Here is a 12,261-nt window from a genome sequence, read left to right on the forward strand (position 1 = left end):
GCCTGTAATCGAAGCTACTCAGGAGGCTGAGGCAGGGGAATCACTTGAACCTGGGAGGTGGAGGTTGCAGTGAACCGAGATCATGCCACCGTACTTGAGCCTGGGTGACAGAGCAGGACTCCATCACAAAAATTTTTTTTAATTAAATAACCAGCCAGGTGCGGTGGCTCATGCCTGTAATCCCAGCACTTTGGGAGGCCGAGGTGGGTGGATCACAAGGTCAGGAGTTCAAGACCAGCCTGGCCAATATGGTAAAACGCCATCTCTACTAAAAATACAAAAATTAGGCCGGGCGCAGTGGCTCAAGCCTGTAATCCCAGCACTTTGGGAGGCCAAGGTGGGTGGATCACGACGTCAAAAGATCGAGATCATCCTGGTCAACATGGTGAAACCCGTCTCTACTAAAAATACAAAAAAAAAAAAAAATTAGCTGGGCATGGTGGCGTATGACTGTAATACCAGCTACTCGGGAGGCTGAGGCAGAATTGCCCGAACCCAGGAGGCAGAGGTTGCAGTGAGCCGAGGTCGCGCCATTGCACTCCAGCCTGGGTAACAGGAGAAAAACTCCATCTCAAAAAAAAAAAAATTAGCTAGGCGTTGTGGCACACACATATAGTCTTAGCTACTCGGGAGGCTAAGGCAGGAGAATCACTTGAACTGGGGAGGTAGAGGTTGCAGTGAGCCAAGACTGTGTCTCAAAAAAAAAAAAAAATACAAAATTATCTGGGCATGGTGGCACATACCTGTAATCCCAGCTACTCAGGAGGCTGAGGCAGAAGAATTGCTTGAACCTGGGAGGTGAGGTTGCAGTGAGCCAAGTTCGCGCCACTGCACTCTAGCCTGGCAATGGAGTGAGACTTCTTCTCAATTAAGTAATTGAGACTCCTTCTCAATCTCGATCTTCTCAAGTAAGTAAATAAATAAATAAACCATCATGGAAAGCAATTTCAGACAAGATCAGGTACTTCAGGGTGGTATGGCAGTAGGCATGGCAAGTCATTTCAGGAACACACAGTTCATTCATTCGTCTAGATAATGCCGTGTTACATCCAGGTCACGTGGAGCCACATAAGGCTATCCCTGTAGACCTGACTGTTCATCACTAAACAACCACAGTCACAGATGTCTGCTTTGGCATAATACCTGCTGTTTCTACACGGGGGGAGAAAAGTCACAAGAGATTGGTGGTGTGTTTCTTTCAAGGTGGCTGTGATTGAGGAAGGGGCCTGCTATATCTTGAATACAAAGATCAAATATATTTCTAAATGCCCTAAAGAGCTTTATTTCCCCTGAGAAGTAGACACGGTTGTCCAAAACAGACAACACAAGTCATATACTAGATGGAATCCACCTGCCTTTTTGAAGTGACAGGAAGGTCAGGCATAAATTTACAAGGCATCTGGCCAGGCGTGGCAGTTCACACCTGTAATCTCAGCACTTTGGGAGGCCAAGGTGGGCGGATCACTTGAGGTCAGGAGTTCAAGACCAGCCTGGCCAACATGGTGAAAACCCCGTCTCTACTGAAAATAAAAAAATTAGTTGGGCGTGATGGCACATGCCTGTAAAGAGGCTGAGGCAGGAAAATTACTTGAACCCAGGAGGCAGAGGTTGCAGTGAGCCGAGATTATGTCACTGCACTCCAGCCTGGGTGCTGGAGCAAGATTCCAGCTCCAAAAACAATTATATATATATATATATACAAGGTATCTCACAACAGTGGGATCCTCTACAGTGTCTCCACCCTGCCCTTCCCACAGCCTCGATCTTCTGTTCTCTTCCTGTTTTCACTGATCCTGACTTCTGTTTGCATTGTGTATTATTGGACACATTTTCTTTTTGAGACAGAGTCTTACTCTGTAACCCAGACTGGAGTATGGTGGTGCGATCTCACTCACTGCAGCCTCCGCCTCCCAGGTTCAAGCAGTTCTCCTGTCTCAGCCTCCCGAGTAGCTGGGATTACAAGTACCCATCCCCACATCACATCTGGCTAATTTTGTATTTTTAGTAGAGACAGGGTTTCACCATGTTGACCAGGCTAGTGGCAAAACCCTGACCTGAGGTGATCCGCCCACATTGGCCTCCCACAGTGCTGGGATTACAAGCGTGAGCCATAGTGCCCAGCTTTCATCAGACACGTTCTTATGAGCATCCAAAATCCCTGCTGAAAACAAAGTGTGGTTGAAAGAAACGCCTCGCTCACCTGGGACATGGTTCTTCTCTGCTGTTCTCAGAAAGCAGACACCTGTGAAGGCTGACATCGGGTAGGGAGACAGAATGTGAGAGGCCACGCTTGCCCGGGGGCTCCCAATCAACTGCTGGGACTGCCTCCCGCCTCCCTACCACCACCGCTCTCCCCACCCCGGGGCACAGGTGGGAGAAAGCCTTCTCTGAAGGATCCCCATTACCAGAGCAAAGCCCTCGCCTGGAAAACGTGATAGGGACTCAAGCTTATGAGGCCTGACTTGGATTTTTGTTTTGTTTTTGAGACAGGGTTTCACTCTGTCACCCAGGCTGGAATGCAGTGGTGCAATCATGGCTCACTGCAGCCTTGGACTCGCAGGCTCAAGCTATCCTCCCACCTCAGCCTCCCGAGAAGCTGGGACTATGTCACATTCCCAGTTAATTTTTAACTTTGTCGGTAGAGATGGGGTCTCAACGTATTGCCCAGGCTGGTCTCAAACCCCTAGGTTCAAGCAATGTGCCCGCTTCAGCCTCACAAAACGTTGGGATTACATGGTGAACCACCATGCCCGACTGGATTTTTTTCTTAATGAATAGGTGTATCTGTGTCTCAGAAGTCAGTGTGCAATTTACTCCAACCCCCACCCATTGCTCCAGAAATGTAATTAATAGAAATTTATTCTGAAGAAACAGGCCGGGCACGGTGGCTCACGCCTGTAATCCCAGAACTTTGGGAGGCCGAAGCAGGTGGATCACCTGAGGTCAGGAGTTCAAAACCAGCTTGGCCAATATGGTAAAACCCCATCTCTCCTTATAATAAAAAAATCAGCTGGGTGTCAGGTCGTATGCGTGTAATCCCAGCTACTCAAGAGGCTGAGGCAGCAGACTTGGGGAGCAGAGGCTGCAGTGAGCCAAGATCACGCCACTGCACCTCAGCCTTGGTGACAGAGCAACATTCCATCTCAAAAAAAAAAAATATATATATATATATATACACATATATAGAAAACGTTTTTGGGGGGATGGGGTCTTGCTCTGTTGCCCTGGCTGGAGTGCAGTAGTGGGGCATAATCTCAGCTCCCTGCAACCTCTGTCTCCCGGATTCAAGCGATTCTCTTGCCTTAGCCTCCCAAGTAGCTGGGATTACAGACACACACCATCATGTCTGGCTAATTTTTTGTATTTTTAGTAGAGACGGGGTTTTACCATGTTGGTCAGGCTGGTCTCGAACTCCTGACCTCAGGTGATCCACCTGCCTCAGCCTCCCAAAGTGCTGGGATTACAGGTGTGAGCGACCATGCCTGGCCTATTTTTATTTTTATTGTAGAGGCCAGGCACAGTGGTTCACCCTTGTAATCCCAGCTACTTGGGAGGCTGAGGCAAGCAGACTGCTTGAACCTGGGAGGCAGAGGTGGCAATGAGCTGTGATTGCACAACTACACTCCAGCCTGGGCAACAGAGCAAGACTCTGTCTAAAGAAACAAAATGTGTGTGTGTGTGTGTGTGTGTGTGCGCGCGCACGCGCCTTTTGCAGAGTCAGGGTTCGGCTATGTTGCTCAGGCTAGTCTCGAACTCCTGGCCTCAAATGATCCTCCCACCTCTATTTCCCACAATTATAAGCCTGAGTCACTGTGAGTGGCCTGTTTCTTGTTTGTACACATTGACTACAAACTATAGCACCTGTAATGAGTCTGTAAACATACATTTATAAATTAAAATCCTGGGCCAGGCACACTGGCTTATGCCTATAATCCTAGCACTTTGGGAGGCCAAGGCTGGTGGATCGCTTGAGGTCAGGAGTTCAAGCAGCCTGGCCAACATGGTGAAACCCAATCTCTACTAAAAATACAAAATTAACTGGGCATGGTGGCTCATGCCTGTAATCCCAGCTACTCTGGAGGCTAAGGCAGGAGAATCACCTGAACCCAGGAGGTGGAAGTTTCAGTGAGCCAAGATTGTGCCATTGCACACCAGCCTGGGCAACAAAGCAAAACTCCATCTCAAAAAAAAAAAAAAAAAGATTTTGAAGAAACACAGACTATTGGCAGTGATTATCTTTGCATGGTAGGATGTTTGGTTGGGCTTTTTTCCTCCTTCAGATAGGGTCTCAGTCTGTTGCTCAGGCTGGAGTACAGTGGCACCTTCACAGCTCACTGCAGCCTCTGCCTCCCGGGCTCAAGTGATCCTCTAACCTCAACCTCCCAAGTAGCTGGGACTACAGACATGTAACATTCCTGGCTAACTTTTGTAATTTTTTGTGGAGACGGGGTTTCACTGTGTTGCCCAGGCCGTCTTGAACTCCCAGGCTCAAGTGACCCTCATGCCTCAATCCACCAAAGTGCTGGGATTATAGGCATGAGCCACCTCACTGGACGGATTTTTTTTTTAAATATATTGGTATTTTCTAATTTCTTAAATGATGAATTGGTGCTCACTGTTTCATGTGTAAATATTTCATAAGAATATGTATGTATCCTCATGCCTGAAATCCCAGCACTTTGGGAGGCCGAGGCAGGTGGATCACAATGTCAAGAGATCGAGACCATCCTGGTCAACATGGTGAAACCCCGTCTCTACTAAATATACAAAAAATTAGCTGGGCACGGTGGCGCATGCCTGTAATCCCAGTTACTCAGGAGGCTGAGGCAGGAGAATTGCCTGAACCCAGGAGGTGGAGGTTGAAGTAAGCCGAGATCGCACCATTGCACTCCAGCCTGGCGAAACTGTAACAAGAATGACACTCCGTCTCAAAAAAAAAAAAAAGAATATACATGTATCATCTTACTGTGTTTTCTCCCAATGGGCTTCTATCAAAGTCTTTCCCCAGGCAAAAGGAAAAGCAGGAGAGGGCTGAAGGGGGAGAAAGTGGAATGGGGCAGGTCTTAGCCATGAATTGTGAAACAGTGGCAGAAGCCCCTGCCGGGTGCACGGGAGCCCTGGGACTGAGTGCCGGCTTGCCCGCTACTGAGCCTGATGGTTCTGAATGTCTCTCTCACACCCATTGTTTTTTAGTCTTTGACATAAAAAGGAGAAACAAAAAACCCAAGTTAAGAAAGCAAATTCTGGCCAGACACAGTGGCTCACGCCTGTAATCCCAGCACTTTGGGAGGCCGAGGTGGGCGGATCACCTGAGGTCAAGAGTTCAAGACCAGCCTGGCCAATAAGGTGAAACCACATCTTTACCAAAAATACAGAAATAACCGGGTGCAGTGGTGGGTGCCTGTAGTCACAGCTACTCAGGAGGCTGAGGCAGGAGAATCGCTTCAACCCAGGAGGTAGAGGTTGCAGAGTACAGAGATTTAAAAAAAAAAATCTGACTTTACTATAGCGTAAGAGTTTACTCGTGCTTGTTCAATCCACCTTATTTTGCTGCTGTTGTTTTCGTTTTGTTGAGCAGCCTAAAGCCATGGCTTTTCGCTTCTGCCTCTACTGGTAAGTGATAAAGAAGGATGAGGAAGGGGCTTTACCGCCCCAATCAGAAACAGAAACTAAGACGCCATGACTGTATTCTCTTCCTTGCAAACCCCTGGTTCCATGTTGGTAGAAGCCAGGTCCAGAGGTGCCAGTATCATGGGCAGAGCTGATGCTCAGGTGGCACAGGCAGAAGAGGATGATGGTAAATGCAAATGATCCAGAGGCAGTGTGGGTCCACGACTGTCCTCTGAGCACCATGGAGATGCTCTGCCCAGCCTGTAACCTTGCACTCAACTAAAACCAAGATGATCCCTCGATGTGAGCACCCATGTTTGCTCTGTCCCCAAGTAAGCTGGGGCTGTTTCAGGTACATGGACCTTGGGTTTTTTTACAGAGTCTCGCTCTGTTGCCCAGGCTGGAGTGCAGCAGCACAATCTCAGCTCACTGCAACCTCCACCTCCTGGGTTCAAGCAATTCTCCTGCCTCAGCCTCCCGAGTAACTGGAATTACAGGCGCTCACTGCCACACTCGGCTCATTTTTGTATTTTTAGTAGGGACAGGGTTTTGCCATGTTGGCCAGGCTGGTCTCGACCTACCATCCTAGGTGATCCGCCCACCTCAGCCTCCCAAAGTGCTGAGATTATAGGCATGAGCCACCATGCCCGGCCTCACCTCCCAAGGTGGACCTTGGGAGCTGCCACCCTCCATATGACCCTCCAGCTTCAGTCCTAAGCTATGTGAAGAGGTCTCAGAACTGGGGTCTCCCTTTGCATAGTAGATTCCTGCTCCCCGTGCTCAGCTTCTTGACAGGAATGCTTTTACTCCTAGCATGCCTGGGTCTTGAACACTTGGGCAGATCCACCGGGCTGCCAAGGCTTTGCTCCCCAGCTGAGAACTTACCTTCAGGCAGGGACTCGAGCTTCAGCCTCTGAGCTCTTGGGACCAGGGTAGAAACAAGCTTGATGTGCCGAGAGGAGGGAGCCACCTTAGTGACAAAGTCTCATCCTGAGCTTTCGCAAAGACACTAGGAAATCCTGAAATTAAAATGACGCAGTGAGCCTCACATGAAAATATTAGTAAACCAGTCATTTTGGGAGGCTGAGGCAGGAGAATTGCTTGAGGCCAGGAGTACGAGACTAGCCTTGTCAACAGAGACCCCGCCTCTACAGGGGGAAAAGAAGACACTAGCAGGATACCTTTACCGCTGATGGAGAGAAACCAATCGGTGGCAGAAGGGAACGTCAGAAGCCTGCAACACGAGACTAAGTTCATGCTCTGTTTCTGGCTTTGAAAATGGAGGGACTGGTCAGGTGTGGTGGCTCACACCTGTTACCCCAGCACTTTGGGAGGCTGAGGTGGGCAGATCACTTGAGGTCAGGAGTTTGAGAGCAGTCTGGCCAACATGGTGAAATACTGTCTCTACTAAAACTATGAAAATAACCAGGTGTGGTGGCTCACACCTGTAATCCCAGCACTTTGGGAGGCAGAGGGGGGCAGATCACCTGCGGTCAGGAGTTCGAGACCATCCTGACTAACAAGGAGAAACCCCGTCTCTACTAAAAATACAAAATTAGCTGGGTGTGGTGGTGCATGCCTGTAATCCCAGCTACTCAAAGATGCTGAGGCAGTAGAATTGCTTGAACCTGGGAGGCGGAGGTTGCGGTAAGCTGAGATTGTGCCATTGCACTCCAGCCTGGGCAACAAGAGCAAAACTCTGTCCCCCCCCAAAAATAGAAATACAGATACAAAAATTAGCCAGGCATAGTGGCGCATGCCTGTAATCCCAGCTACTCATGAGACTCAGGCAGGAGAATTGCTTGAACCAGGAGATGGAGGTTGCAGTGAGCCGAGATGGCACCACTACACTCTAACCTGGGCAACAGAGTGAAATTCCATCTCAAAAAAAAAAAAACATAAAAATAAATAAAATTAATACAGATGTTCCGTGGGTGCTCACAAGAAAGACTGGGGCTGGGCAGACCAGAGAGACTCCCTTGGGAGTGAAGGTCTGGAGAAGAGATGTGGCTGCCGTGTGCCAAGGGAAACACACAAAGCCCCCTCCAGAACTCTTCTGAGGAACAAAAGCCTCAAGCTGCCAGGGGAACTGCCATTCCTGTTGCCCCCAGAGCAGAGGCGAGACCTTGTGCTTTCTCCCTCAAACAGGGGCAGGAATATGTCCTGGGCTCTGGCTTGGAGGTCTCCTGATGCCAAGGGAGGGACAGGATCACTGTAACTGAGAGACCCAGGGCCCATCTAGGACTGAGACAACAAAGAGAACTTGTCCACCCACAGGCCTGGAGATGCAAACAGCAGCCGTCAACAGGAGGAGGGGGTTAAGAGAGGAAGGTCACTTACAGCACAAAGCCTTGCTAGGGAATTGTGAAGCTGGTGGTCCACTGTGGTAACCATGGTGACAAGCCCACCTCCCACTGGACTCCTGGCTGGACCTGCTCAATCACCGTCCGGGCCTCCCTGCTCCTTACACAGTAACAGCTCAGCAGAACCAGCCCATGTCCTAGTCTCTACCGTCGTCCTATGCACATCTAGCCTTCCAGAAAAAAAAAAAAAAGGCCAGAGATGGAAACTGAGAGAAAACAACCCACTGCAAAGAAGCAATGCCACAAACAGATGTTAATTTCATCTCAGGTCAGCATCAGCAAGTGCATGTCCACAGCAAGTGCGCTGCAAATGAATACAGAACCAAAAAGACACAAGAAAGAGAAACGAATACATCGTCCATCACAGTAAAAGATATTTTTTGCTTTTCTTGATACAGGGTCTCACTCTGTCTCCCGGACTGGAGTGCATGGTGTGACCTCAGCTCACCGCAACCTCTGCCTCCAGGCACAAGTGATTCTCCTGCCTCCACCACCCAAGTCGCTGGGACTGCAGGCGCCCACAACTACCACCCAGTTATTTATGTACTTTTAGTAGAGATGGGGTTTCACTATGTTGGCCAGGCTGATCTCGAACTCCTGACCTCAAGTGATCCACCTGCCTTGGCCTCCCAAAATGCCGTGATTCCAGGCCTGAGCCACGGTGCCCAGCCATCACCATAGTAAAAGATTTTAATGCCGTTTTTAGAAACTAAGATGTAGAATACAAAAAATAGCAAGGATATATAAGATCTAAGTAACGGGCTGGGCACAGTGGCGCGTGCCTGTAATCCCAGCACTTTTGGAGGCCAAGGCAGGTGGATTACCTGAGGTCCGGAGTTCGAGATCAGCCTGACCAACAAGGTGAAACCCCGTCTCTACTAAAAATACAAATTATCTGGATATGGGAGCACACACCTGTAATCTCAGCTACTCGGGAGGCTGAGGCAGGAGAATCACTTAAACCCAAAAGGCAGATGTTGCAGTGAGCCTAGATCGTGCCACTGCATTCCAGCGTGGGTAACAGAGTGAGACTCTGTCTCAAAAAAAAAAAAAAAAGAAGATCAGATCTAAATAACAATTTAAAAGCCTGAGCTATTGGCTGTAGACGAAATAATGCACTCAAATGATGAGCGAATGTACTTTTTTTTTGAGATGAAGTCTCCTTCTGTCACCCAGGGGAGTGCAGTGGCTCGATCTCAGCTGGCTGCAACCTCCACCCTCCTGTGGTCAAGCAAGCACATCCTGCTAATTTTTGTGTTTTTAGTAGAGATGGGTTTTTACCATGTTGGCCCGGCTGGTCTGGAATTTCTGGCCTCAAGTGATCTGCCTGCCTTGGGCCCCCAAAGTGCTGGGATTACAGGTGAGAGCCACTGCACCTGGCCAGAAATACCCTTTAAAAAGGAGAGGAGGGAGCGCCGGAGCGAGGCTGGCGAGAGTCTCGGCGGGTACGCGGGCAGGCGCGCAGGGCCATGGTCGTGGCCCCCTGACAGGCCGTGGCCGCCTCCGTGAAGCGAAAGAGCGAGGGCGGTAGACCTGGGCCACCTCACCCCACTGCTCGCGGCGCTGCTCGTCGACCTCGCCGGGCGTGAAGAAAAGCCGCATTTCCGCGCGGCAGGACCCGCGCCGCCTGGACCCCGAGGACGACGTGTACCTGGACATCACCGACCGCCTTTGTTTTGCCAATCTCTACAGCTGACCGAAGAGTGCATCAAATGTACATTATTTCAGCATAGATAATGAACTTGAATATGAGAACTTCTACACAGGTTTTGGACCACTCAATCTGACAATGGTTCACAGATATTGTTGCAAGATAAATAAGAAATTGAAGTCTATTACAATGTTAAGGAAGAAAATTGTTCATTTTTCCAGCTCTGGTCAGAGAAAGCAAGCAAATGCTGCCTTCCTTGTTGGATGCTCCATGGTTATATATTTGGGGAGAACTCCAGAAGCAGCATATAACATACTAATCTTTGGAGATCCATCCTATATTCCTTTCAGGGTTTCTTAAAGTGTTGCCTGTGAACTGGTGCCGGTCTGTGATGTTTTGCTAGCAGCCAGTGATGGGATAAATACAGAAGTTGAGGTGGAAGCCAGATGCTGTGCTGTGAGGACAGCCAGGCAGCCCCATGGAGAGGCCCATGTGGCAAGGCATTGAGGACGTCTGCCAATAGCTACATGGATGACCATCTTGGAAGAAGACGCTCCAGCCCTGGGTAACCTTCAGATGACTGCTCATAGCTTGTCTGTAATCCCATCAGAGATGCTGAGCCTGAGACACTCAGCTAAGTCACTTCTAGGCTCCTCACCCACCGAAACTGTGTGAAGTAATAATTGTTTATTGTTTTAAGCTGTGAAAAAAATAAAATAAAAAGGAGAGGAGAAAAGGTCAATTTCCCTTTTGGCAAATAAGACAAATTTAATCTAATTTTCTTTTTCTTTTTAGAAAATCCATACAGTGAGGGCCAGACACTGTGGCTCACATCTGTAGTTTCACCACCTTGGGAGGCTGAGGCAGGCAGACTGCTGGAGCCCAGGAGTTTGAGACCACCCTGGGTAACATGGGAAAACCCGGTCTCTACTACAAATACAAAAATTAGCTGGGCATTGTGGTGTATCCTTTTGTTCCAGTTAATCTGGAGGCTGAGGCACAAGAATCGCTTGAACATGGGAGGCAGAGGTGCAGTGAACTGAGATGGTGCCACAGCACTCCAGCCTGGGCAACAGAGAGAGACAAATAAGACAAAGTTAAACTTTGGGAAGAAAGAAGGAAGGGAGGGAGGGAGGGAGGAAGAAGAGGAAGGGAGAGGAAGGGAAAAACGAAGGAAATCCATGCAGTCCAAATAGCAATAACCAAGAAGTTGGTAAAAGTAAAATAAACATGTTTCTACATATAATATTGCAGGCCAGGCACAGTGGCTGACGCCTGTAATCCCAACACTTTGGAAGGCAGAGGTGAGTGGATCCCCTGAGGTCAAGAGATCGAGACCGTCCTGGCCAACATGGTGAACTCCTGTCTCTACTAAAAATACAAAAAAAAAAAAAAAAAAAAAAAAAAATAGCCAGATGCAGTGGCACACACCTGTAATCGCAGCTACTCAGGAGGCTGAGGCAGTAGAATGGCTTGAACCTGGGAGGTGGAGGTTGCAGTGAGATTGCACCATTGCACTCCAGCCTTGGAGATGGAGGCTACAGTGAGCTATGATCTCACCACTGCACTCCAGTTTGGGGGACAGGGCAAGTCTCTGTCCCCCAAAGATAAAAGAAATATAATATATTTATATTTTGCCAAAATCCTGCCTTCTACAGGCATCTAGTCTAATGGGACTGGGAGAAATCAGGGCAAATAACCTCATCCCAATATACATTATAATAGGATGTCACTGTTGTGCTATGGGCATGCAGAGGTGGGAAGATAAGGGAAGGCATCACACAGGCTGTGGGGTGAACTGATGTCAAGGAATGGGTGCTTCCCTTCAGAACCACACGTGTGCAGGACCCCAGACAGAAAACACACATGCAAAGTTGAGTGGCGGGCATTTGGAAGGAGCGGTGAAACCAAGCAAGGAAACACCAGGACGGCAAGCCAGTTTGGCTGCAGAGAGATTGTAGAGAGGGTGAAATTGGCACTGTGGACCTGGCCTCCATTTCAAAAGACATCAGCTAAGGAAGCTGTTCAGGTGGGCAGTGGGGGGTCGGACCTGTGCTGCTTTGGAGAGACGTTCAGGCGGCACTAGGAAGCCCCCTGGCTTGGGGACAGGCTCCACGAGACCCCAGGAGGGAGCATTTGACAGTGCATTCGAGTGATGCGATGGAGACCTGAATTATTATTTATTTGGAGACTCTGCCTCTAAATGAATAAACAAATAAAGCAGACGGATAATGAGCACAATATATTTTACCGTAAAAATGCACTCTCAAAGAATACATGAATGGCAGATCCATTATGCCATTCTTACACAAATCCCAAAAGGATTAAAAAAAAAAAAAAAGACAATGTAAAATACTGTTTACAAACACACCTGAAAGGTATGTCCTCTTAAAGATAGGCAAAAATTAAACCCCATGGAATCCAGTAGTACTTCCCTGGGGATGAGCATAGATTTGCATGGATACATCTGCAAGGAATGTCTGTGTGTCTGGCAAGTTAGGTAACCTTTCTCTGCTGTCATTTTCTCGTCTGTCCCTAGACACTCATATTCTAGGTCATGGTTAGGTGATGACTGCTGTTTACCTCTCCAGACTCAGCACCTGTCACTGCCACCTGGATGGTGTGGGAAACACCTGA

At 48.7% G+C, this 12,261-nt stretch overlaps 2 long non-coding RNA genes across 3 annotated transcripts in view; one reads left to right on the forward strand and one right to left on the reverse strand.

Moving 5' to 3' along the window:
* LOC144580561 (uncharacterized) overlaps positions 1 to 12,261 on the reverse strand; it is a 123,412-nt gene that overhangs the window by 43,003 nt on the left and 68,148 nt on the right. Inside the window, exons 2-4 of one of the 2 annotated variants that reach the window (XR_013530323.1) lie at positions 9,625 to 10,324; positions 6,496 to 6,629; positions 2,201 to 2,251 (exon numbers count right to left, since the gene is read on the reverse strand). This is a non-coding gene — a long non-coding RNA (uncharacterized LOC144580561). The remainder of the gene's footprint in view (positions 1 to 2,200; positions 2,252 to 6,495; positions 6,630 to 9,624; positions 10,325 to 12,261) is intronic. The other variant, XR_013530330.1, reaches the window with a different exon arrangement.
* Positions 8,049 to 8,521, forward strand: LOC128930318 (uncharacterized). The gene is made up of 2 exons (XR_008478243.2): positions 8,049 to 8,241; positions 8,372 to 8,521. It is a non-coding gene; the product is annotated as an uncharacterized LOC128930318 (long non-coding RNA).

This window comes from Callithrix jacchus, chromosome 2, assembly GCF_049354715.1.
Source record: "Callithrix jacchus isolate 240 chromosome 2, calJac240_pri, whole genome shotgun sequence".
NCBI lineage: Eukaryota > Metazoa > Chordata > Mammalia > Primates > Cebidae > Callithrix > Callithrix jacchus.